General features: G+C 40.7%; 1 pseudogene; it reads right to left on the bottom strand.

The window, feature by feature from the left end:
- Positions 1–24,835: 24,835 nt before the first annotated feature.
- Positions 24,836–25,559, bottom strand: LOC110559966 (triosephosphate isomerase-like; annotated as a pseudogene).
- Positions 25,560–26,924: the final 1,365 nt, after the last annotated feature.

Below are 26,924 nucleotides of genomic sequence, written 5' to 3'. Positions count from 1 at the left end.
ATGTAAGAAGTGGGAAATAGTAAGATCTGGAGAGGACAGGAACTCCACAAGGAGAGCAACAGAACCAGAAAATTTGAACACAGGGGTCTTCTCAGAGACTCATACTCCAACCAAGTACCAGGCATGGAGATAGCCTTGAATCCCTGCACAGTTGTAGCCCATGGCAGTTCAGTGTCCAAGTGGGTTACATAGTAATGGGAAGAGGGACTTCCTCTGAAATAAACTGATTGGCCTTCTCTTTGATCACCTCCCCTAAGGAGGGAGCAGCCTTACCAGGCCACAGAAGATGACAATGCAGCCACTCCTGGTGAGATCTAATAGACTAAGATCAGAAGGAAGGAGAGGGGGACCTCCCCTATCAGTGGACTTGGGGAGGGGCATGCGTGAAATAGGGGGAGGGAGTGTGGGTTCGGGAGGGGAGGAGGAAGGGGCCTATGGGGGGATACAAAGTGAATAAAGTGTAATTAATAAAATAATTTAAAAAATGGCAGTTCTTCTGAAGGAAAGTTCAATATGTCAGGGTAGAGGTCAGTGTAGGCAGAGACTCAGCTCTATGCTGCTGCCTATGGAAGCCAGACTCTGTAGAGACCTCTGCTCTCAAAACCGATTCTTGAATTTGCTTCAGAAAAGAATTTTAGGATAAATCTGTATGAAGAAGCCAAGCTGGGTTTATTGAAAAGATTTTAATGGAGTGTTCGTTATGCCTGAAGTCAATGTGGAGAAGCTGGGGTGATGTGCAGAACACACTTATGGAGGCATGAGGGCTTCCCAACATAGTCACGCTCTGACTTTACACTACCCGGGCTGTGTTGTTGGAGGCTTGCTAAGCTACATCTCAAAGGGGTGGGCTAAGGAACTCACAGACTACAGAGCAGTTCGTGTGCACATTGGACAGAATCACAGCAGCCAAGGGCACCTTCAGGTCATAAGAATTGCAAGGGAAGCTGAAATGCTTTCTTTTACTGTAAATAAAACTTTGATGTTTGATTTTTGAAGTTCCTAGAAAACTGACCACTTACAACAAGGAAAAGAGGAGGGCCTTAAGCTTGCTTCCTTGTTACGGGAGTGTTCCTCTCTTAAATATACCTCTATCAAAGGAATGTTGCTTCTGTGTAGGGCAATGCTAATTGGATTGGAATTCTGAATTCTCAACTGAAGAGACTTTAACTAGATTCCTCAGGGAGGGGCTCCATTCTCATGCCCCTTTATCTTTCCTGTTAAATTCACACGTAGTAATTCCAGAAAGATTTCTAGAAATACATTCAGAAAGAGTAAGAAGAGCCTTATTTTCATCATTCTGGCAATCAGACTTTAAGACTAGCCTTATGGAATAAAACGAAGATATGGACAAACACAAAAATGGCAATTTCACTACAGAATTATTGAAATAGTAAAACAAATGTATGTAACATTCAATAACAGGCAAAATTAATTAGGATATAGCTATGTAATAGACTATGCAAGCATTAAACAGTACATTTAAAACCTAAGTATTGGAACTGGATAATTGAAATACAACGTTAATTAGAGAAGACAGAACGTAAATCTGTATCTAAATCACACGTTGCTATGTTAATCCGTCATTCATAAATTATCCAGATTCCCCATACAGCATCTTCATGTACGATGGATAGGTGTAGATAAATGCCTAAGACTAGGAGGAGGAATTTTAACCAGAATCATTTAGAATTAAACCTGGAAGCTGGAGGGAAATTCTAAGAGCACACAGGAGTGACTGCAGCCATTTTACACTTATCCTCACACTTCCTAAACCGTTCACCAATATTGTGTTTCCTTTCTAGTTATTCAAAGTATAGCTAGTGTGTGGAGTCTCCCTCTGGATTTTCAGGCTTTGCTCTCATTCTATGCCCTACAAAACATGGCTTCTGTGTTGTCAGACATCTGCTCGACTGTTAGATACGGCGTGCAACATAGTCCAGTTGGCACAGGAAATATGAGTGCAGGAAAAAATAAAAGTGACAGACAAAGTACTGAGTCCTTTTATTTTTGTCATATGGAATCTGGATAGATGACATGAAAGCTGAAGGAGGAAGCTCTGGGGCGGGAAGTGAACCAGTTTCTGAGGACTGAGCAGAGGTTCTGGGGGCGAAAGAAATAGTATAGCATTAAAATGGCAATGGTGGAGAACTCCCCCTTCCAGTGGACTAGGGGAAGGGGTTGGGGGAGAATGAGGAGGGAGGGTGAGACTGGGGGAAGTTGAGGGAGGGAGCTTCAATCAGGATATATAATGAATAAATTGTTAAAAATTTAAAAGAATTTTTAAATGTCATAATAAAACCTTTTATTTTGTATGCTACCTAAAAGGATAAAAAAAAGGCTTTTCCCCAGAGAGAGAATTTGTTAACTAAGTAAGGCATATTCTCTGCCTTACAAATCTATATTTGAATGATGCTTACAGCCAATTTCTACTTATTTCTTTTAATTCATAATTAAGAAAGACTTAAGCACTGGGTGGGTCACTCTCTCTCTCTACTACCCCTGTGTCCCCTACAACCTTCTTTTAATGAAATTTCAGTCCTGGTGACCCAGTCCCTATTTCATCTATTTATGCATACATTTTTCACAAGCTCTGGTCTGAATGCTTGACTGAAAAAAAAAATCAAGAAATTTTATCTTCGGCAGCAATTTATCAATTAATTCTAGGGTTCTTCCTAACCAGCAATTAAGTCCCTTTGCCACCTGTTGTCACTAGAAATACCTGCCACGATTACTCAAGAGATCAAATAATTATTTTCTAAAGGTTTCGAGTGTTTCCACACTAATAGTGTGTATTTCTATTTAATTAAAATGTGAGCTGACATAACCAGGGAGTATTTAATAGCCCATTTTTATTTCCTTTTTTTTTTTTACTCTTAAAATTCATAAATGGAAGTATCTAGAGCCCTGTCTCTCTTTTTAATCTCCAACGCACATAGCCTGGGCAGCTGTCTGACAAACCTTCACAGGGCTGTTTTGCTATTGTGCTCAGCCTTTAGTATAAATCCTTAAAGAGAACAGACAGAAGAAAGTCAGTCCATTCTTTTTACATCATTCTATTACATCGCCCACTCTTGCCATTTAGTTCATTAAACAACACCCTCATGATAATGCACACTCTCATAGTCCCCAAGAAAAGTTAGGCTCAGCTCTGAAGTATTTTCTCTTTTCCTTAAAGAGATTGAATCTTCAATCATAGCTAACGGTGTAATCTCTCCCATACCAAAAAACATTAAACCTGTGTGCTCTGGTTTTGCCCAATGAAGTCATAAATTTATCATAACCAATATCTCATAATAAGATTTTAAAATGATCCTCACATTATTTGCTAAGCTGATATATAATTATTAAATACTAATGCTTATGCCTTTCCCAAGCCCTGACTTCATGGCAAGTCCATAACTTTCCTTTGTACTAGAACTTCTCTTTGATGGCTCTGTAAGTTGTGGGTCTGATCTAGGATTAAAACCGAGCTATTTTGATAGTGATAAGGGTAGTACAGATAAGTAGTTCAACATAAAAACGAGTATATAAGAACAAAGGTCACCTTGTCTCCAGGACACCCATTACTTACAGCCACAACAGCCATCATAACCAGCAAGAAGCAGAAGTGTATTAACTCAAATTCGAGGTGTCCCACGCCAGCTCTGGCAGAGTCAATATACCCTCAAACCCTGACCAAGATGATTCCTAGGTAAATGTATTTTTTAAGCTCCAGTAGTCTAAAACACCAGGAAGGAACTTTTGTTTTTCTATTTAAGGCTGGATTAAAACTAGGATGTGACCTGAGAATCTATCTCTAGGGTTGCCTGCATGACCTAGCATGACCGACGCTAGGTTCAAGCACATAGGGATAGCTTCTGAATATGATAGTGGGGTCTGGCCTCATGGGGTTGTAAGCTCAAGCCAGATGAAAAATCCTACCATGGAGAATGGATGTGAGAACAGAGTCCCACTGTAACAGAGAGAGACAGTTGTCTTTAAGAGTCTTGCCCACAGATAAGTAGTTCAACCACACCATAGAAAAGTCATATATCCAAGAATATGTGGGGAACACACATTAGACTTGATAGGTGGAGGGGGGGAAAGAAGGACAAACAGGTAGGTAGGTAGGTAGAGAAGGAGGGGTTGATCTGGATGAGCAAAATAGAATGCATACTATACAAATACATTGCATGAAATTCTCAAAAAAACAAAAACAAAAACAAAACCTTAGGCTGTGAGCATAATGATGCAGAGCAAAAACTTAAGCTAAGTTTTAGAAATAAATAAAAATTTGCTTCCATGTGGACTTCTAACATGCAAGCTTTCCTTAATACACATTCCTTTTCTCACCAACCTCATTTTAGCCCCATCTAGGATTTTTGCAACTGTTGCTTTTGAGTATTTGTTTCTGAGAGAGTTTAAGAATGAAAGGATGCTAAATGTTTAAAGGCTATAAAAAAGTTGTTCCCAAAATTGAGGACTTCAGAATTTTAATACTTCTCTCCACATTAAAGCTATTAATAAATCATACTGGTATTTCTCCCAAGATCTCTATGGATCTCACTCAGTGTTTTTCACTTCCACCCATGATCCCTAATAGGTCCTTTTTGCCTGTTTTTTTGTGGCAATTGGGTGACTAAGTGGCTTCTCACATTTACTTCTCGACTCCTTCCAACTCATTCTATACAACATCAGGGGAACTTTTCCCTCTTTTCAATTAGATTGACTGATTGATATTGATTGTGTGCATATGTATGTGTGTGGGCACATAGAAGTCAGAGAACAACTTGCACAAGTCTCTTCCACATAGGTCATCAAACTCAGGTCTTTCAGTCTTGGCAGCCAATGCCATCCTGAGCCATCTTGCAGGAACTAGTCAATCATTGATACAAAATATCATCTAGTTATAGTTCACCCTCACTGTCTGTTCCATGTCCCACACAGAACCCTTAAGGAGTTTCCTATTTTCTTCAATAAAAAACAAATGCCAAAATCTTCTACATCATTATTTGCATGGAAAAAAATGATTTATTGTTCCATGACAAAATTAAAAATGTTTATTTCCTGTGCTTTATTCTCTGAAGCCAAAGTCCCTAGCATACTTATTTTTTCAACACACATGTGTGTGTGTGCATGTTTGTGTGTGTAAATGACCAATTTAAAAATGACCACTTTGCAAAGACCATGTACCTGTTATCAATTTGCTCCCTCTATTCTTTCATGGCTCCCAAGCAGCTTTAATTCATGGCTGTTTTCTCTGGCAAAACTAACACTTAACTCCATGGAGAGTGCCTCACTCCTGAAATAGTACAGTAAGTCAAATCCTAGATGTTATCAGGCTGAAATCACCTGCTGAGAAAGTCAAAGTTCCCACTTTGCGGGGATCCATTCTACTCTCTGTACCCTGCGTGACAATCACCCCTCTCCACGTCTGAGAGACCTGTCATGCATTGAGAACAGTTTCAGGATTCGACACACCTCACCGGAAAGCAAGAATTGAACCATTTTCAGCCCTGGGGCAGACACACGTTGTCTGGAACCCAACCAAGCCTGGGGACCTTAGCTTCTTTCTTTCCCTGATCTCTTTAACCCTGGTTGTGTGACCTGTGCTATATAAGTGAAGTGCAAAAATCAGCCCTGCTGTCAGCAACAAGGGCACACTCCCTTTTTTGAAGCTTAGCTTCACTGGGATCTAAGCAGTTCAGCTCCACAGTAGGTTTTGTACGATGACTGTCTGTTCCCAGGAAAGCTAACCTAAGGTCAAGCAACTAGACAGTAGAGGAAGCTTCCAGTCTGCTTAAAAGACTTTCCATCAATCTTTTACACCCTTAGATTTTAAGGGGTTTGACCCAGCAGTCCAAGGTGTTGATGCTATTTCCTGTACGTAGCATTTGCCAGGACTGAACAGGCTTTAGTCAAACACAAGTTACTCTTTTATTTCTGCTTATTCTGGTAGTTTGCCTTCCTGTGTTTTCAAGGACTGCTCTTAGTATTCTAATTATGTTCATGCACATGTCATCAAGAACCCTGGCCTTCAATCTGTTATGCACCTATGTCTATAGCATTTCATAGACCACTTTGCCCTGTGCCTTAAAAACAGGCATGACTATGTTTATCAGCCATGCTTGCCTTTGTTACCTATTAGGGTTTTTATCATATTAGAAACATTTGGAAAGTGAAAAGAAGATAGTTGTGTTTTCTGAGAGTCTGGAGCTAAGAAATCAGTAGTGAGTTTCATTGGATTTTAGTGCTTATATCTTCTGGGAGTTCTGGGAAGAACCCACTCCCCTAGTCCATTCCCCTAGCATCTAAGGACCCTTTCTCACCCCTATTCTCATCCTCTGCAAATGTCCTTCTTCCATCTTCAAAACGCCATCCTCCACATTATACTTTTATCACATTTTCTCGTCTGCTGTAGCAAGTCCCCTCTGTTCTCCACATGAGACATCTGTGACGAGTCCATGTGGACAATCCATAATACACTCACCATCTTGAGATAATCCTTAATTATTAATAATCCTTAATTATTGCCACAAACTCCCTTTGTACTTAAAGCAACAGTTGATACATTCATTGTCACCCTTGATATATTTTCATTAAACTAGCAACAGTGCCACAATCGAACCCCAGCCCATGTAAGGCAGGCCCTGGAACATTTTCCTAGTCTCATTGGTAAGAACTCCCTTCCAAGATAGAGTGCAGGACGTTCCCATCAGGACAGCACACCCGACAGTACAGCCAGCACACACCCCATGCATATGCAGCCCTGTGCTCTGCTCCAGGACCCAGAAAAGGCTGAAAGAGACGCCAGGTGCTTAAAATCATCAATGACAGGAATAAAAACAATGCAATAAAAGCAGCTGATTAGTTTACATAAACCATCCAGTAAGCAATAGAGTCAAAGGCAATATTTGAGTTCTGTCTTGATTAAGAAGAACGAACTAAGCTTGAAAAGCAGTCATCTTGTAATTAAAGGCTCAACGTGATCAAAGAATAGGATGAACTCAGTAGATACTCTGAGTTCCTTCATAAGTGTGAAGACACCTCCTTGTCCATTTGTTATCTTTGAGGATCGATTATCACCTACTTAGTCCTTGCAGTTTTACAAACCAACACCAGACAAACTTTAAAAAGAAGAAAAAAAAAAAAAGCCTTGAAAAATGAAAACTTTCCAGATATTCTAAGTAGCAGACTCTGGTCCTTAAAAATCTCAGGAAAGAATATCTCAACATGAGTTTAAGTGCACTGCCAAAGCTTCCAAATACGAGGCAGGCACTCCTCCTCACAGCGCAGGGTGCCTATTTTCATCCCATTGGGTTAACACACACATGGTGGTGCAAAACAGTTACCATAAACTGCTTTACACATTCTGGAGAAAGAAAACTTCCAAAGTTAATTATATGTATATGTGTGTGTGTGTGTATATATATATATATGTATATATATATATGGAATTATGTCCATAGAAAGGACATGAGGGTCTTTTTATATGAAATCAGAATTAAGCCTTTGTTGCAATATTCAAATCTGAGTTAATGTGACTAAATTTTTCAAGTTGGTTTCATGACAAAGCATTAGCAAGCACAACATTAAAATCCAGATGAGGTTAGCTCATTTACCTAACAATTGTCTGCTCCTATCTCATGATTAAATTAATTTTTATTCAAAATTCCCCTTAATTACAGCACAGTAGATAAAGTCACATAATAAACATCTTGATTCCCTATTTTTCCCATGCTACACAGTATTTTAAGGTTAGCATATAGCATGGCCTTTAAAATTGAAACTCTACCCTCTGTCAAGGTGACATTTTACATTGAAGAGCTAAGAGTAGAAAAATAGGTTAAAATACTATTTAAAAGGGATCCTTGCACTTTGGAAACAGCATATTCTTGGAACTCCATTGGGCATTAAAAAACAACAACCACTACTACAAAAACCATATTTAACAAACATGTTCTACTTTGCGAGGGGTAGATACAGATGATATATCATGGAAATTTTTTACTTGATATTAAGTTATCACTTAACCACAAGAAGTTCGTTTTCACACAAGTTGAACCACCTGATGTGCAAAGCCAAGAAACAGCAGCAGGATCAAATACACCACATGAAGCCAGCTGTACAAATGGATCGATCCCACAGAAATATGCCCTAACAGGATGAGTTTGAAGTGCTCAGATCGGTGCCACTGCTAATCTGGCGAGTCTCACAAAAATTCCATTACAGAGCCAAGTCAAAAGGCTGTGTGAGTCCATGGGTAACTGTGAGCTGCTTGGGTGTGGGGGTGGAAGAGCTCAAAAGAGTATCTGGCCTTTAACTCCAACTAACTTAGCTTCTCAGAAACCCTTCATCATCTCTGGATGAATAGTGTCTTTAGAGATGGTTGAACTGAAGACAGGGTCTCAAGAGAGGAGAGATGGAATCTTAGGACAGAATTAGAATAACCAGTCGTTTTCTGAAAAATTCTAAAACCTCAACTTTCAGAGAACATAACCCAGGCAAACATGGCACTTTTAATACACCCTGCAGTGTAATAAACCAGCCAATGAGTTTCCGAGGTCATGTACTTCTTTCTGAGTGAGCTCAGGTGCCCAGCTTGCCCTGCCCAGCACTTAAACTCACAGCTGATTTCAGAGCCCTCGGATACTGATTCTCAAATTATGTTCTATTCTTTCTTCCACATAATGGCAACGATAACTACTGAATCTCTTAGCAAACAGTGATGAATTGTTGCCAGGAAGCTACATATCTTTAAACAAAAACGGTGATGTATTGCTCTCTCCCGCTCTCTTAACTAAAACAATTAATTGGTAACATAACAGAAAGTCTCACCAGTAAATGAAAAATGACTTAATCCCCAAAAGTGGGTGTTATGTCTTCAGCTTCAATTGTAAGGGTGTGTTCAAGGGCTTCCTATGTTCTTATTATCTGTCGTGTTGCCTTAAAATCTATATTCTAGGGGTTCACCTTTTTAACATAAAGACTAACAGAGTTAAGAGGAGTAAGTCACTGTTACAAATTTAATCAAGAGTGTTCTGCAAGGAAGGAGCTTTGAAGCTATAGCTTCAATCTAACAAGTAGACAGCTGAACAGACTGAGAAGGCAACACCTTCCCTATAAGTTGTAACAGAAAGTGAACTGTTGCCCCCAGGGTGGGAGAGGGATGTTGACTTACCACATGTGGAAGGCCGCAGAACAGTGCTGTCATATGAAGCTCTCAGGACTGTGTAAGGCTTACTCAGGCACTACCCATTGGAAACATCTGAGAAACGTGGCATCATCAACCATAACAAAGAGTAAGGAGCCATTTTGGAATGCACCAGAAATGTTTACTCCTCTTAATGAGGATGTTCCTCAGGAGAAACTACTTAAACAGAATCTAATGTGCATGGGGCAAGGGGAAAACTTAGGCTAGCCAGCCTTGGAACTAGGAGAAAGACAACGCTCAACCAGCCCCTCAAGCCTGTCCCATCTAAAAGGGGATAAACCCACTAAGCACACATAAAATTCACAATTTAGAGACATAGGCTCCACAGAGAGCTGATCACAGGCCTATGGAAAAAAAAAAGCTGGTTCCCACATCTCACAACCCCATTACCAGCTGCCTGCCTATAGTAATTCCTTTGTCCGTATATCAAACCTGGCTATGAAAAAAATTACATAAAAAATTGGGGGCTTGGAGGGAGAGGGGCTGGGATAAAGCCCGACTAAAGCCAACCTGATGAGGAAAGGGGTTTATTCAGCTTACACTTCCATGTACTATTCTGTTATTGAAGGAAGTCAGGGTTGGCACTCACCCAGGAACCTGGAGGCAGCAACTGAAGCAGAAGCCATGAAGAGACACCGCTGACTGGTTTGATCTTCATGGCTTCCTCGACATACCTCGTTATATATACCTTAGGTCCACGTGCCCAGGGGTAGCCCTCCCACATCAACCATCAATCAAGAAAATGCACTACAGGCTCCCTCACAGGCCAACCTAATCAATTCTTACATTGGGTTACTTTTTCCAGATGACTCAGTTTGTACTAAAGGTGGTAAAACAAGAACAACCAACCAGCCTAACACTGTGATGACTAAGCATGGTAAGATAAAGCATGAGTGTTTCAACTATCAGAGCAAGAATTGAAGGCAGTCATAGTTAATATGCTAATGACATTAATAAAAAAAGCAGAGAACAAAGGGGCGAGGCAAGCAGAAAGGTGGAAAAACTGCCAAGGTTCTAAGAGAAATGAAAGGGGAAGAAATAAACAAATGGTCATTGTGAAACAAGCGAGCAATGTGTTTGGTGGACTTCACTGTCTTGGACATGGCTAAAGAGACTCTCTGAGCTTGATGAGCTCCAAAATGGAAACGAAAGGAGAGCAAAGGCGGAAAAGGTAAAAAGAAAACCCAAGCCACAAATCCAAGGACTGCATAGCCACTGTTGAGGCTTGTGTGATAATAAGGATGACAGAAAGAGAATGGAGAAAACAGCAGATGCACAATCTCACTCATGACAGAGAAATTTCCCCAGATTATTAGCAGGATACTGTCACCACCAACAACAAAAAAGCAACAACAATAGAAACCTTATTGCCCTTAGGTGTATTATTTCCAAACTATGTAAAAAACAAAATAAAAAAAAAAAGTACTTCCCAAAAGAAGTCTGAAGGTTGGGAACTTCTTATCCAAGCTTTGGATGGTGGTACACCCTCCAGAGGTAGAAGCAGAAGAATCAGGAGCTCAAGTTAATCCTTTGCTACATTGTAAGCTCAAATCAAAGCTGGACCTCGTGGGACCCTGCCTCACTCAGCCTGGTCCGTAGGAGATCCTACCTCCACACATCCTTCTCTCCTCAAATCCCACCTCTACAGAAGGTATTATGTAGAATGGAACAAAGTTAAGAGCTGCAATTAAATTTATTTTGAAAAATCAGGTAACTACGAGGTTAAGACAGGAGCTAAAGAGATGGATTAATGGCTGACAGCACTTGCTGCTCTTTCAGAGGACCTGCATTCAGTTCCTGGCACACAAAGGGTGGCTCACAGCCACGTGTAACTGCAGTTCCGGAGGATCTGACTCCCTCTTCTGACTACTACAGGTACTGCTCACGTGGATACATATGTAAGCAAGACACACGAACATAACAAAAATAATTAAATAAAGCTTACCACAGCAGGCCTCTGAAAGACTCTTCCCAGCAGGGTATTAAAGCAGATGCTGAGACTCCTAGCCAAACTTTGGGCAGAGTGCAGGGAATTTATTATGAAAGAAAGGGGAGATAGAAAAACCTGGAAGGGTCTGGAACTCCACAAGAACAGAACCAAAAAATCTGGGCCCAGGGATCTTTTCTGAGACTAATACCCCAACCAAGGACCATGGAGATAATCTAGAACCCCTGCACATATGTAGCCCGTGGCTGCTCAGTCTCCAAATGAGTGTCCTAATAAAGGGAACAGGGGCTGTCTCTAACATGAACTCAGTGACTGGCTCTTTAATAACCTCCCCCCCTGGGGGGGGGGGCAGCCTTACCAGGCCACAGAGGAAGACTATGAAAGACAGTCTTAATGAGACCTGATAGGCTAGGGTCAGATGGAAGGAGAGGAGGTACTCCCCTATCAGTGGATTGGGGAAGGGACATGGGAAGAAAGGAGAAAGAGAGGGCAGGATTGGGAGGGGATGAAGGTGGGGTCTACAGCTGGGATACAAAGTGAATAAATTGTAATAAATAAAAAATTATATTAAAAAATTCAAGACACAAGAGTTCAAAATTATTAAATTTACATAATCAACCATAGTACCCAACACACACGAACTATATATATATATATATATATATATATATATATAATTTGTAATTAAAAATAATTTCAGCATTCAGGAGGTGGAGGCAGGAAGATCAGGAATTTAAAATCATCCTTGGCTACATAATGAGTTCAAGGCATACTTGAAACTTTGTTTCAAAAACTAACTAAACCAAAAATAAAACAGATTGTCTCTGTAAAAAAAAAAAAAAAATCTAGTGCAATAAAATATTTAAAAAACAGAAAGCTCGACTTCCAAATGCTGTAAAATTGTCCTCCAGGGTTGTAGGAGAAACACAGTTTCTCAGATATACAAAAAACTGTGCTTGATCTTGGCCAAAAGGATGAGACAAACCAAAAAAAAGAGGACTATTCTTCAAAAACACAATGAACACTCAAAACTCACTAAACTTGAGTTTTAAAAAGAATGTACCATAGAGAATTCATCAAAGGGAAAATAATAAACACAGGACAATGTGTTCACATCATTAAAGAAATGCAAACGAGAGAGATAGTGCCACACATAAGAAAACAGCAGAAATCAAAAGACTAAGATGTGAAGCAATAATAAATATCGGGGTATTTTATTGCTACTGAAAATGTGAAAGGACATATAGATTTGTTAGAACACTGATTGGCAGTTTCTTACAAAATATATGTAAGAAATATATATTGCATGGCCCAGCCATTGTACCCTTTCATATTTACCTGTTAAGTAGAAATTGTTTTCACACAAACACCTGAACGCAATAGTGAGGTTCTTCAGCAGATGACTAAACTGTGGCTACAGTCAGATTATGGAATATTGTTTAAGGTTAAGAGAAAATGAACTATTGAGCATAAAGAGACATGGGGAACCTTAAACGCATGCCATGTGGAGGAGCCTTACTTCAAAAGGCTGCATACTATATGATTCTAACTGCATGACATTCTGGGAATGACAGTGATGAAAACAATAAAAAAAAAAAATCAGTGGTTGTTAGAATTTGTCAGAGACAGGAATGAAAAATTGGAGCACTGACTACTTGCAGAACAGTGGGATTCCTCTGGCTATACAATGCTGGGTACATGCTGCTGCATTTGGAAATCCTTAACACGGGAGCTCTAAGGTTAACGTGTCTTTAGATGAGGGTGTGTCTGGGTGGGATCTTCTGGGGGATGCTGAGAATGGAGGAATCTCTAAACATGTAGGGCATAGGTTAATACAGGGAAAAAATCTGCCTTTATCTCAATGAACCTGAGTTTTGTTTTAAAATAAATTTAAAAATACATCCATACTCCCTTTTGTTAGAACATCCTTCGCACACTTAGAAAATTTAACTCTGCCCCTTAGACGTGCATAAATATTTGAATTTTTTCAAGCCCCTTATCAACTTTATAATGCAGGATGTGTTACGGAGAGACAGCCATCACCCCCAAGTTTCGTCCATAAAGTATGAGCCTAACACTGGCTGTCTTGTCTCAGAGTTCAAACTGTCTCATAAAGCTGTGAGACATTGCTTTTTCCACTGTGTAAGACCAGTTGACTGACAGAGATGGTTAGTTACCACAACTACCAAGAAAATTTAGGATGAAGTGGGTTAAGAAGGCACACTATTACATCCTCTTCCCTGAGGACCAGTTATGGCATGTGTCCAGAATGTTTGCTTTTTGTCTTTTTAATTGATTTTGTAGAAGTGGTGTGTGTGTGTGTGTGTGTGTGTGTGTGTGTGTGTGTGTGTGTGTAGCCTGTGGCCACAACACTGAGGTCAGCAGAAGCATTTCAGGAGCCATTTCTCTTCTTCAGCTGTGAGTTCCTGGAATCAAACTCGAAACATCAGACTCATTCACCAAGCCCCCTTTACCTACCAAACCATCTTGCTGGCCCCACATTTTTCTTTAATGCTTATTCCAAGGCAAGAGGGTTTTATTTAATGCTTTTGTGGCATATTTGGGACAGGGAGAAGAGTTTTGTCTTTTGATTATGTTTGCTTAAAATTAATTCATTTTAATCTTAACAGTCCATCTCAGGGGAATGTGAGACATTCCGCTAGCTTCTTGAACTCATATCTGTTCCCTCCATTTACCCTGCAAATGTGACAAGAGCTCCACATTAGAAGTCTGCACCACCTTGCCTTTTTTTCTTTTTTTTTAATAGAAGTAGTATCCATCCTTTTGAAAGTCAGACAGGATATATCTTATCTCTTCATTCTTTTTACTAATGTAATTCCAAGACATTACATGTATTTCCGATTAATATGTACAATTAAAATCCTTAGGGTTTCATATAACCCAAATATTTTGCCCTTGTTGCTAAGCATAAACCAAATTTCACCCAATATCTCACCTATGTGGAGAACAAGTAAGACTATTTACGTTTTGATGGCTTATAATTCTCATTCAAACACAAGGAAACTCTCATTTCTAATTCAAGACAATGTGAGAGTCTTATAGAAGAAGGGGGTATCGAAGGACAAGGAAGGGAGTCCCACAAGGAGACCAACAAAGCTTTAAAAAACAACCCTGAGCTCAGGGGGTTCTGCAGAGACTGATGCCCTACCCAAGGACTACCATGGAGAGGAACTAGACCCCCTGCTCAGATGTAGCCAATTGGTAGCTCAGTCTCCATGTGGGTTCTTGAGTAAGGGAAGTAGAGGCTGCCTCTGTTGTGAATTTGATTGCTTGCTCTTTAATCACTTGCCCCTGGAGATGCAATCTTGCCAAGCCACAGATGAAGAGGATCTGGGCAGTCCTGATGAGACCTGATAAGCTATGGGCAGATGGCAGAGGAGGAGAAGAACTCCCCCTTTCAGTGGACTAGGGGAAGGGAATAGGAGGGAAAAGGGAAGGTAGGGGGGACTGGGAGAAGTTGAGGGAGGGGCATCAATCTGGATATAAAATGAATAAATTGTAAATAAATAAATAATGATTTTTTTTAAAGGAAACTTACAAGGTGACCTAGCAGAAATGCCTAGTGCTCACCTCCTCCTAAACAAAGAAGAACCCAAACAAATAAGGGGCTGTATTTTGAGGTGGAAAGCATTAGAATTTAGCAGGCATGAGAGGGGATCCTCTAGGGCAAACGCTAGACCAGAGTAAAAAAAAAAAACAAAAAACATGCTGCCTTAAGCCCACAACAGGGCATGGGGTTCTTCATGAGAGGGAAAATGATGAACAAGAGTCCCAGTGGTCCACAGGACTGAAGACCCCAGCAATCGTGGTGACAGGACAGATCCACAGTCATTACAGGTTTGGAGACCAGAAAGGGAAGATGCTGGAATCTACATCATTGTAGCTTTGCCCAAGAGAAATGTACAACTTCTCTGGATGTTCTTTTTTGATCCCATCTGTTTGGTATTCTAAATCTCTTTCGTATCTTCTGGTCATCTTCCTATAGACGATACTCGAACAAATCCTATACAGATGAGAAAGATCCTGGTATACATTTTACAAATAACAATATTGCAGCGACAGTGGTGTGTCTTCTGGAGTCACACGGGGTTAACAGCATGTCAGAACTCCTTGAAGGAAAGACGACAGCCAAAAAGAGTCAAGGCCACATTTTGACCAGACTCGATTACTTACATGCACCTCTGGCCACCTATTAAAACCTAAACCTCCGATTAAGACTCTAAAGTGAACTTGTCCCAGTAAACCTCTTTGTTCCTCTTCCTGATGTGGATACAGTGAATAAATCTCTAGTTTTAGTCTTTTCACAGTTATTTTCTTTCTTCAGTTGCTCTACTGACGGTGATGAGCTGCAACCCAGCCTGCCAGACCTCTGACCCTGGTTTTTTGTTTGCTTGCTTGCTTGTATGTTTGTTTGAGTTTGGTTTTGTTTTCCCTTCAACTTCTATTCTGTACTATTCTTAGAAGACTTGGGGTGCAGCTATCTATCTATCTATCTATCTATCTATCTATCTACCTATTCAGTTTACAACCTTGTTATAGCCCCATCCCTCCTCCCTTCCCAGCTTCATCTTCCCTCCCTCTTTCTCCTGCCTCCCCTTTGCCTCAGAAGAGGGGAGCTCCCTTTCCCAGCCACCCCAGCTCATCAAGTTGCACCAAGACTGAGCATGTCCTCTTTCCTTATGGCCTGGCAAGGCAGTCCTGCCAGGGGTAAATGATCAAAACACTGGCAAGTGAATCCCTTTCCAATGTACTTCCCTTATTCGAGGACCCACATGAGGCTTAAGCTGCCAATCTGCTACATCTTTGTAGCCTAGGTCCAGTCCATGCATAGTTCTTGATTGATGCTGAAGTCTCCGCAAACCCCTCTGAGCCCTGGTTAGCTGGCCCTGTTGGTCTTCTTATGTAGCTCCTGTCATCTCCTTTTCTCTTTGTTCCCAGTTTTCTACAAGACTCCCTACACATAGCCCAAAGTTTGGCTGTGAGCCTCAGCATCTGTTTTGAGGAGCTGCTGGGTAGAGCCTCTCAGAAGACAACTCTAACAGGCTCCTGTCTGCAAGCTTAGCAGAGTATCGATCATAGAGTGTCAGGGGTTGGCACTCTCGTATAGGGTGGGTCTTTGGTTGGGTCAGGCATTGGTTAGGCATTCCCCTAGTTACCTTAATAGATGGGTATAAAACATATCATATTGGTAAATTGGCATCTCTATTTTTTTTTCTCACTGAGACGTTGACGAAAAAGGGTTCTACTTCCCTGTTTCAGATCCACATAAGTTTATCTCAACATGTTCTCCGTGGCCTCTTGTATGGAGATGAGCCCATACCCAGCCCACAATTCCATGACAAGGATGGAGAGCAAAACAGCCTAACAGTAAAAACCCTGTGTCCTTGAAAACAGCTATTTGTTTCTATTGTTTATCTAATTATATAAAAGTGCTTACTCTCTGCTAGAAGAGCTACGTGCCAAAGCTTCTGTACTGGGAGCTTTGCAATAATAAATTCCTTTTGTTTGTGTTTAGCATGTAAACCTTTTTTCCTTTAATTATGAAGGATGGCTTTGCTGAATATATTCATCTGGGTTGGCAGTTATTACCTTTCAAAACTTGCAATGCATTATTTCACGTTCTTCTGCCTTCTAGTTTCTGTTGAGACATCTAATGTCTTTTTAATCAGACTGATTTTAGGTCCCTTAGTAGTGCTTTTCTCTGATAGGTTACAATATATTTATATAATTCTGTTTATTTAATGTTTTCATTATACTTTGATGTAAGGAGTTCCTTTTTTGATCTTATCTATTTGGTATTCTAAATCTCTTTTGTATCTTCATGGCCATCTTCCTATAGAAGATCCCGAAATAAATCCTATACAGATAAAAAAAAAAATCCATGAGGACACAGGAAAGAATAAACCATGCTACAACCTCAAATAAACTAATTGTAATTAGAAAAGTACTAAGTATTAGAAAACAGCAATAGGGCGGGGATGAATACACAAGCAACAAAATGACAGAATAATGTAAATCAGCACAGAAATAAAAGAAATGAAAATATAAAAGACAATTTAAAAAACACACTGCAAGAAAGACTTGGTTCTTCAAAAATATATACAAGACTGGCACACCTTTTCAGATACACTGACCAAAAGAAAGACATGGTCCAAATTAATAAAATTAGACGTGAGGACAACATTGCAACAAATGAAAGTTCAAAGCATTCCCAGGACATATGTTGAGAACCTATATTGTAATAAGTAAAGACATTTTTAAGAAATAGATAAATCTCCAGACGCATATTATGTGTCTACAGGTGTTTATTGGTTTATCTTTTTCCCTTGGTTTCTTAGGAAAGAGGGGTATGCATGTTGTAAGGGATGTATGTAGGTCCATTTACACAGGCATGAGTGTGTAGAGGCCAGAGCTCAATGTCAAGTGTCATCCTCTATCACTCTTCCTATTATAATTATTATTATTATTATTATTATTATTATTATTATTATTATTCAAACTCTCTAACCAACCTGTAGCTCATCATTTTAGCTAGCTTGGCTCATTAGCAAACCTCTAAGATCAGTCTGTCTCCATTGAGAACCCCCACCCACCCAATCCCATGTTGGGTTACAGATACACTGTCACATGTAGCTTTTACATACAGGCTAAAGATATGAACTCAGTATGTGTGCTTCCAAATAGTCTTCCCAGCCCCTAGATATGTGTACAAGTAAATTACTTCATTAGATCTGTGATAAAGTTGAAGTAGTAATACAGTGTCTCCCAATGAAGAAAAGCCAGGCCCAAGTGGAATCATGACTTAATTTTATGAAGCATTTAAAGAACTAACACAAATAGAGAGGGAAATCATTGCCTAATTTATTTGATGAAGCCAGTACTAATTGCTGTACAATCAAAACCAGACAAAGACACAAGAAACAGAAATCATAGGCTAATCTTGCTGATGCATATGGATGTAAAAGTTCTCAATAAAATACATGCAAACTAAATTCAAGACATTATTCTCCATATCAAGTTTGCTTCATTCCAGAGATGCAAGAACTCAGCGTGCACAAATCAACAACATAATCAATTCCATAAACAAACTCAGAGATAGAAAGCACATGATTACTTCAATAGATGCAGAAGAGACTGTTGACAAAACATATCACCCCTTCACTGTGAAATCCTTGGGTAAAAAGAACTACTGATCAGAGGAACATATACCAACATAACAACAGCTATCAATAACAAACCTATAGCTAGCATTATACTAAATGGAGGAAAATTCAAAGCCTTTTCAAAAAAATCAGTAAGGAGAAAACTGCCCTTCCTCCATTCTTATTCAATGTACTACTGGAAGTCTTAGCTAGAACAGTAAGTAAAACTAAAAGAATTAAAGGGATTCAAATAGAAAAAAAAAAAAAGTCAAAAGATCCTTACTTGTAGATCACGTAATTCTATACATAAACCCTAACAACTCTGTCAAAATATATGTAAATACTTTTGGCAATATGGCTGGATACAAGCTGACCTACATGTCAACAACAAATATATTGAGAAGGAAATCAGGAAGAAAAAAAAAAAACAGTAAAATTCACAGCTGCCTCATAAACTCCTTAAATAAATTTAACCATGGATATAAAGGACCTCTACAATGCAAACTCTAAAATAGCAAAGAAAGAAATTAAAGAAGGAACTAAAAGACAGAAAGGGACTCCTGTGCTCATAAGCTATAAGAAATAATACTTCAAGAATGGCAATCTACCACAACCATCTGAAAGTCAACGTAATCCCTATAAAAATTTGAATGTCATTATTCATAAAAACTGCAAAATAATCTTCACATTCCCATATAAGCACAGAAGTCAGTAGATAGTTTAATCCCCAACAAAAAGAATGACGCTGGAGGTATCACAATCCCTAATGTCACGCGAAGATTCATCTCACCCCAGTCTGAATGGCTATCGTTAAGAAAGCAAGCAACTGCTGGAAATGATACAGAAGGAGATGCACACTTACACACTGCTGATGGAATTGCTCCAGCCAATTGGTATGAAGATTCCTCAGGAAATAAATCCACATTATAACCCAGCTATACCACTTCTGATAATATACTACGAGGTCTCTTGGTCAGCATGCCAAAGCAATACCTGCACATCCAAGTTTCCTGGCGTGTTATCACAATAGCTAAGTTATATAATCAATTATCTGTTAACAGATGAATTATAAAACAAATGTGCGATAACATATACACGTAGTTTTGTTCACTCGTAAAGAGTAAGATTATGTAATTTTCTAGAAAATGGATGTTATGTGTTAAGCAAAAAAAAAAAAAGCCTCAGAAAGGCTTCGTGTTTCCTCTTATTTGTGGATCCGTGTGTGTGTGTGTGTGTGTGTGTGTGTGTGTGCACTGTATGTGACCTAAAGCCAAAAGAAAATGGAAGAAAGGACACTAGTGAGCTGGAGAAGGAAGGACAGGGTACTAGAAAGAGGGAACAGGAGTGAGGTAAATATAGTCCATATACATATTTAAAATAATTTTTTATGAAAACCAAACTATGTATAGTAAATATATGCTAATAAAATACTTGAAATGGAAAAAAAGCATTTCCCTGAGTTTCAGAGAAGCTCATTTTAATACATTGATTTTTTAATTTTCCAGGAAATACATGTGCTCAAGGGAAGATGCAGCCAAGCTTTACCTCCAGCTAGTGCTTCTGTGTTCAGTTTTGAAATGGAAACACCTCCCGCATAAGTGATCTCTCTCTCTCTCTCTCTCATCTGTAATTCAGAACTTCTGTCCCTGGAGAGGTGTTCCAGATTTATGCTTAGCATCCTAAAGACACATACGAGATTACCGAGAAGCTGAACAATCTAGAAATCAGCTGAGTGTCCCCCCAGGGTCAGGGGGATGCCTTTTGCACACCCTCACGTTTGCTCATCGAGGGAAAGGTGGAGCGAGAACACTGGGAGCCACATGGATTGGCCGTTTTCTGCCCCCCTTCCACTGTGATCTGCCCCAGCAGTGTGGATTACACGACCTGTCGATCTGACCCTGAGATGGATGCCCAAACACTCCACGTGTAACACAGCACATAAACTCAAAACAGTACAGGACCAACTGCCATATCATTTAGCCAAATAAAAACGAACAAAATGTTGGGTACTTCTGTCACAGTGGCATGATGTATGAGACTCTGCGTTAGAAGTTCTTTTTTTTTTTTTTTTTTTGAATTTTTAAAATGTATTTTATTTTATTTTAATTAACAGTTTATTCACTTTGTATCCCAGCTGTAGCACCATCCCCTCCCAATCTCCCCCTCACTCCCTCCCTCTTATTCTCCTATGCCCCTCCCCCAGTTCAATGATAGGGGAGGTCCTCCTCTCCTTCCATCTGACCCTAGTCAATCAAGTCTCATCAGGACTGACTACATTGTTTTCCTCTCTGAACGGGTAAAGGAAGTTCTTTAGATTACCCAAGGAGCTGTGTCACACAGGTAAAAACCGTTCTCTAAAAACAAAACAAAACAAACAAACAAACAAAAAAACACTAGACATTATTGTGAATCCTGGGAGACTCGCCACCTTTCTGTAGGACTCTGCCTCCATTCAAAATACAATCTTCTCCAAGTGGCCATAAGCTGCTTCTTTTCTATACTGGTTTGGAAATTTGAAAAGATGACCTTTTTTTAAAAAAAGGAGTATCTCATTTCTCTTTCAAGCTCTTCAGTAGACGCGTGTGTCCGTTAAATGACAAGAATGGAGGACCGTGAGCGTGTGCCCTCAATCTGAGCTAACAAGAGATTAAGCAATCCCTGTGGCCTCCTCTCTCTCTCTGTAGAAGGAGGCTGGACTCTTCTGTGCCCAAGCATCAGGGATCTTTGCTATGGTCTGGATGTTAGCCAACTTCAGCAAGGTGTTTATACAAATAGGGCTGAAGACGTTGATAACCTGGTCGTGTTCGCTTAGTAGGCATGAAGCCAGGGTTTGATCCCTAGTGCTGCATCTCCTGGGTATGGTGGAGTATGCCTGTAATCCCAGCACCCAGAAGGCTGAGGGAGGAGGTCCAACTTTGGTCAACCTTGGCTACATAAGGAGTTCAAGACCGGGCTAAAAAGACTCTTGTTTCAAAAAAATAAATAAAATAAGATACTTGCATGACCCACATATTCTGCAGGCTTTGTCACAATAACCAGATGCTTACTAAGTGCTTAGTATATGCCAGGCTGTTTCTAGGATTTCTTCTTCTAGATGGAATTTTTGAAAAGTTGAGCTATTTAGAATTTTTTTTATCTATGATGCATTTGACAGAAAAGTGTTTAGAATGAAATTGAATCGCTACTGGTAACAAGTTGCCCTAAAGCAAGACTTGTTTCACAGAGTGATTTCATTCTGATAGAAAGCTCAGCGGGGAAGAGGGCACAGCAGATGTGCTGTGTTGAGTCTCTGGACAGTCTCCAAGCTCTGAAAACCTTGGCATGACCTTCTTGCTGCCAAGTGCTAGGGGTTCTTGGGATACAGAAATGCAGAAGGTTGGCACAGGCTGGGATGTCCAGGGGCACCTGCAGAATATTGGCTTGCTTTACTCTAATCATCATCAACTTCCTCCTTGCCCATTTAAGATACAACTGCTCTACTTTAAAGGGCTTCCATGAGCTGCTGTGCAGGAGGACCTCATGCAGTTAAACTGTGAGAGTTCAGTAATGGATTCTTCAGAAAGACCCTTGGGGAATCCAAGATGATGCTAAGTCTAGCCTGGGAGCATGCAGACAGTGGACCTAAGGTCTCTGACCCTTACATGATAAAAATATCAAATAATGCTTTTGATAATCAGATTTAACCTCTCCACAATATTTATGGGCTTGAAGACAGTTTATTGTATGAAACTGGTGCACACAAATTTACCTGTCAAGTTTTTTTTTAAGCAATTTTTTAAAATATACAATACTTACCTACCACTTCTGACTTTCCTTCCTTCTCTGTGGTCAGAAAGTGAGTCCAAACATATCCAAAAGGTAAGGCCATCGGATTAAGCTACAACTGTTTCATTATGAGGAATAAGAGGGAGGTTCTTTGATTCAATTATCCCTTGAAGAGTACGGCTGTCCTGATATTATGCTTCTCGATAGAGAAGTTCAGCAAAGCTCTCAAAAACTATTAAAACATCTGTTTTCACTTGATTTAGCTGGGGTACAGCAGGCAAGAGCTATGGCTCCAATTGCAGAGCGCGGAAGTTTCTCACCAAGTATCGATGAAAAGTGACCAGCCACAGCCCCACCGCTTCACAATTCCTACGGAGAAAACAACTGTACAGTGAAGCCAGGAGTGTGTGTGTGTGGTGTCTGTCTGTCTGTGTGTGTGTGCTCTTACTTTCCACCTGAGTTTTCAGGACAACGTGTCTCACTAAACCTGGAGCTCACCAATTGTCTAGACTGGCTGGCCTTTAAGCTCCAGGATCCTATCTCTGACTTCCCAGCTATGAGGTTTCAGGCTCATACTGTAGTGCCTAGCTTTTTATACGGGCACTGAGGTTCTGAACAATGGCCTCCAGGCTTAAGCAGCAAATACTTTATCCACTAAGCTAGCTAGCTAGCTCTAAAGGACAGTTTGTAACCATATTGTACCTGCAGAATTCCAGAAAATTAGAAAAGCTTGCAGCTATCATTTAATGACAGAATATTCCTTAATACGTACCTTGTCTTGAATTCAGTCCCCAGCAATACAGAAACAAGCAAGCAAACAAAAGAAACCCATGGTGTTCACAGCTCCCTAATCTGCAGACATTTTGAAGCCACTTTCTTAAGTCCTAGCAATAGATGTCCCAGTTCCCTTGAGAAACTGAGGGATAACTGTCATCTGTATACTTAGAGGCACAAAGTAGGCATGATATTCTGCTGGCCACACAGAAGTGAACCCGAAACTGCCCTGGCTTGTCATCACTCCAATTACCTAATTTAGAGGAGTTCTGTTTACCTTCCACAAAGCTCTGGGAATTTAAATGCGGTTGCCAAATGATGTCTCCTTCTATGAGAAGACACGGCAAGTGCCCCCATGAAAATCTTAGTTCTGTCTTCCAGCCTAGTCCTTTGTGCATCTGGGCAGAGCTGTACCTGGGCAGAGCTGCTATTGCACAAGATGCAGATATGTGGCATGTGGTGATCCATTGGGATGTTTTTAGTCCTGTCTTTGCAGTGCTGACAGTGAGCACTGTCAGCAACTGTGGCTGGTAAAAGCCAGGATGGCCAGGGTTTCTGACTTCTGATAAATAAAGATCTGTGTGGACCAACCAGTGAGATCACATAGACCATTGTAGGCCATCATCAAGAATAGGAGTCATGGGAAGTAAGGCAGATGTAAGGGTGTTTCCAGCACAAGCACAGCTTGGCATCAGGAGCCAAGGAATCCCACAAAGCCACACCATGCAAAAAACCTCACATCGCTTTTTTGGGGGGGAGGGGGGCGGGGGGAGAACAGAATGGCTCATGGCTGACACACTCCTCAGGAACTGTAATCCCTTAAGATTCCCTCTCTGCTTGTAGCTCATATCTTATAACTAATTGACCCAGGGACACATAATCCTGGCCTCTTGCCTCAATCAAACACTCAATCAATCATACTCATTCCAGAGTTCTCTTTTGGGGCACAGTAGGACTCTGCTGCTGGCTCCCTGCCACTCAACCTCCTTTGCCCAGCCATGCTTGCTCCTCAGTCTCAAGAGGTGCTGCACCTCGCAAAGAACACTCTCAAGGAAGTTCCTTGATCAAGAATTTAAAACTCCGCCATAAATTAACTTGTATGTGAGGCTTCACCTGCAACTCCTCTTATACATAATTAGCATGTGATAGCAATTATTACTACAAAGGATTGTTGCATCGAGTTAAATCAATGAAAGAGCAGTGAAAACCATTAGTGTAGCATAAGTTTAACATCATAGTAATATTAATGACATTAATAATAATAATAATAAATTTATTGCTGACTCAGGATGTAGTTACAGAAACAGATGAGGGTAGAGTTCTTGCTCTGTTTGTCCACAACAAAGAAATTTAAAGCAATGACATGAAAACATTATGCACTAGACACTAACAAGCAGAACAGTCACTAGGGGCAGACAAACCTTTATCTGTCTGCTCCTAGATATTTGCCCAACAAACTTAAGCCATTAGTGATGGTAGACTATGACATAATATGCTTTATCAACTGAACATTATGTGTCAAAATTAGTAAAAGAGACCCTTTAAACTTAATTAGCTTAATTAGCTGCACATTTTAACCACAGATCACTTTGGGTGGGGGTGAGGTTGGGAGAGGTGTTTATTTCCCTTAGGTGTAGGATGGTTCACAAACACAGCAGAAGGGCTTCGGCACTGTGGAGGAGGGGAACAACCTGCCTTAGGGTAAGAGCATCTTGGCCTTTAGCGTATACTGAAAAGGGAAGGGAAGGTGATTTCATTCTCTGACCCTTCATAGGGCCTGAAGGGACAGAGATGTTTTCACTCCCACACTTCAACCAGGAAGCCACCTTGGTGACTTTGTAATCTAACCATAATAGGGAGGTGTAAACAGTTCAGGGAGGTACAGCGTGGGGCAGATGACATCATCAGAAAGTTGTGACTGGTGGGAGCAGTTACTAACTCCTGGGTGACCTAGTCCTGGCTTGGCAAGTGGATAGGGGAGATGGGTGGTACTTATTGTTTGTCACTGATGATGTCCACAGATCCATGCTTCAGACAAGCACCACCCACGAGGAAGCCATCCACATCAGGCTGGCTTGCCAGCTCTTTGCAGGTTGCACCAGTCAAAGAACCTCTATAAATGATTCAGGTGCTCTGAGCCATCTCATCAGAGACATGGATTTCAGCCATCTCCTAAAGTTCTCACACACTCCCTTGGGCCTTCTGAGGTATTGTCACCTTGCCAGTCCCAATGGCCCACACAGGCTCATAGGCCAGGAGGTCTTTGTCCCAGTCCTTCACATTGTCTGCAATGACCTCAGTTTGCTCGAAAACAACCTTCTCCATGATGCCAGCTTCCCTTTCATCTAACTTCTCCCCGGTGCAGGCCCTCACCCCAAGACCCTCTGCAAGGGCTGGGCCACTTTCTGCCCAGTCAGCTCATCTGACTCCCTGAAGACATGCCTAGTCTCCTTCTCTTCAAGTGCCCCAGTATTACCCATGTGGCTCCTAAGTCTTTGATTATGCCAGGGCTGATCTCCCCAGTGAGGGCTCCATTGGTCACTTTGTAGCAGTTCTGTGCAGCCACAGCAATTTGGGGATCTAGCTTTTGCCTGGCGAAGTCGAAGCAGGTGGAGGTGGGTGCAGAAACCATGTCAGTGTTTAGTTCTCCCAGGCATTTCTTCCTCCTGTTCATCTTCCAGTTGCCCCTCACCAAGAACTTCCTTGAAGACGCCATGGCTCAGCAACACTCTTGAGCAGATAGTCAGTGTGAACAGATCACTTTGATTTATATGCTTTGAGAAAAATTCATGGGACAGAAGCAAGTTAATATATTTCTAACCTTGGCTCACATGTGTTGTCTAACACCCTTGAAGCTCTTCAGAGTCCAACATGTGGTGTCTCTGTACCTCCGCATGGCAGCTTGAAGGGCCAAGCTGGAATACAATTCACACATTATTACTTAAGGCAGTGATTCTCAACCTGTGAGTCATGACCCCACTGGGGTCACACACAGATACCCTGCATATTTGGATGGTTACGTTCTGATTCATACCAGTGGCAAGATTACAGTTATGAAATATCAACAACATGATTTCATGGTTGGGGGGGGTCACCACAACATGAGGAGCTGTCTTAAAGGGTTGAAGGATTAGGAAGGTTGAGAACTGCCTTAGGGCATGATGGAGAGCCAAGCACAGCTGCCAACTTCCGGTTCTGCTGTGCAGTCTGCTAACCAACACCAAATTTAAGGATGAGAATACAGAAGTGTGACATGCTACCTCTCCCACGCCAGCAGCCTCACAAGCATTTGGTTCCTGAAGATGAAAATCCCCTGACTAGCTCTGAAATTTCCTCCCGGGATCTTAACACGTCTGCAAGTTTTCCTGCCAGCGCTGATTTTTAAGAAATAGAGCTACTAAATCGATCTGTTCAGGCTTATTTTTTAAAGTGTCACTTGACATGGTAACTTATGAACAATGTAAGTTTGCTTTTACAGGTCTGCTGACTGGCAGGTCTAGTCTCAAGGTGCTACCAAGTTGAGTCCTTACATCACTTAGACGGCATCTCCTCTCGTGATCTTGTAGGGTGCCTCTCAGAGGACACCAATCCCCTTTTGTAAGGGCCCCATTCCTAGGACCTGGAAAATGGCAAAGGCTTTACCTCCAGGTACCATCACACTGGCTGCTGGATTTTAACACACAATTATTCAGGGCACAGCAGTCACAAGGCATAACTGGTTTGAAGGAAGAGGAGAAATTTTCTTCACACTTTTGCTTATCTCTAGACACCTTCATGACTGCTGATGCCCACGTTGCTTATGAAAACCAGAAAATGATGTTTTGTTCTCCTTGGTTATCATATTATTTCAAGTTCTTTGTTTTATGACAATTTCTATTCTTCCTATTAAGAATTGGAAGGGGGAGGGAGCTACAGGTGATATACAAAGGGATAAACCGTTATTAATAAAAATTGAAATAAAATTATTAAAAAAGTATTGCAAACATTCTAATTATTGCATCTACTTCGGTTTCAGTAATGATCAGAAATCTAGATCAGGAAAGAAATGCTAAGAAATATTTAAAATAAGAGAATGACTTTT

This window comes from Meriones unguiculatus, chromosome 9 (assembly GCF_030254825.1).
Source record: "Meriones unguiculatus strain TT.TT164.6M chromosome 9, Bangor_MerUng_6.1, whole genome shotgun sequence".
Taxonomy (NCBI): Eukaryota; Metazoa; Chordata; class Mammalia; order Rodentia; family Muridae; genus Meriones; species Meriones unguiculatus.
This window is presented reverse-complemented; position numbering and strand designations above follow the sequence as displayed.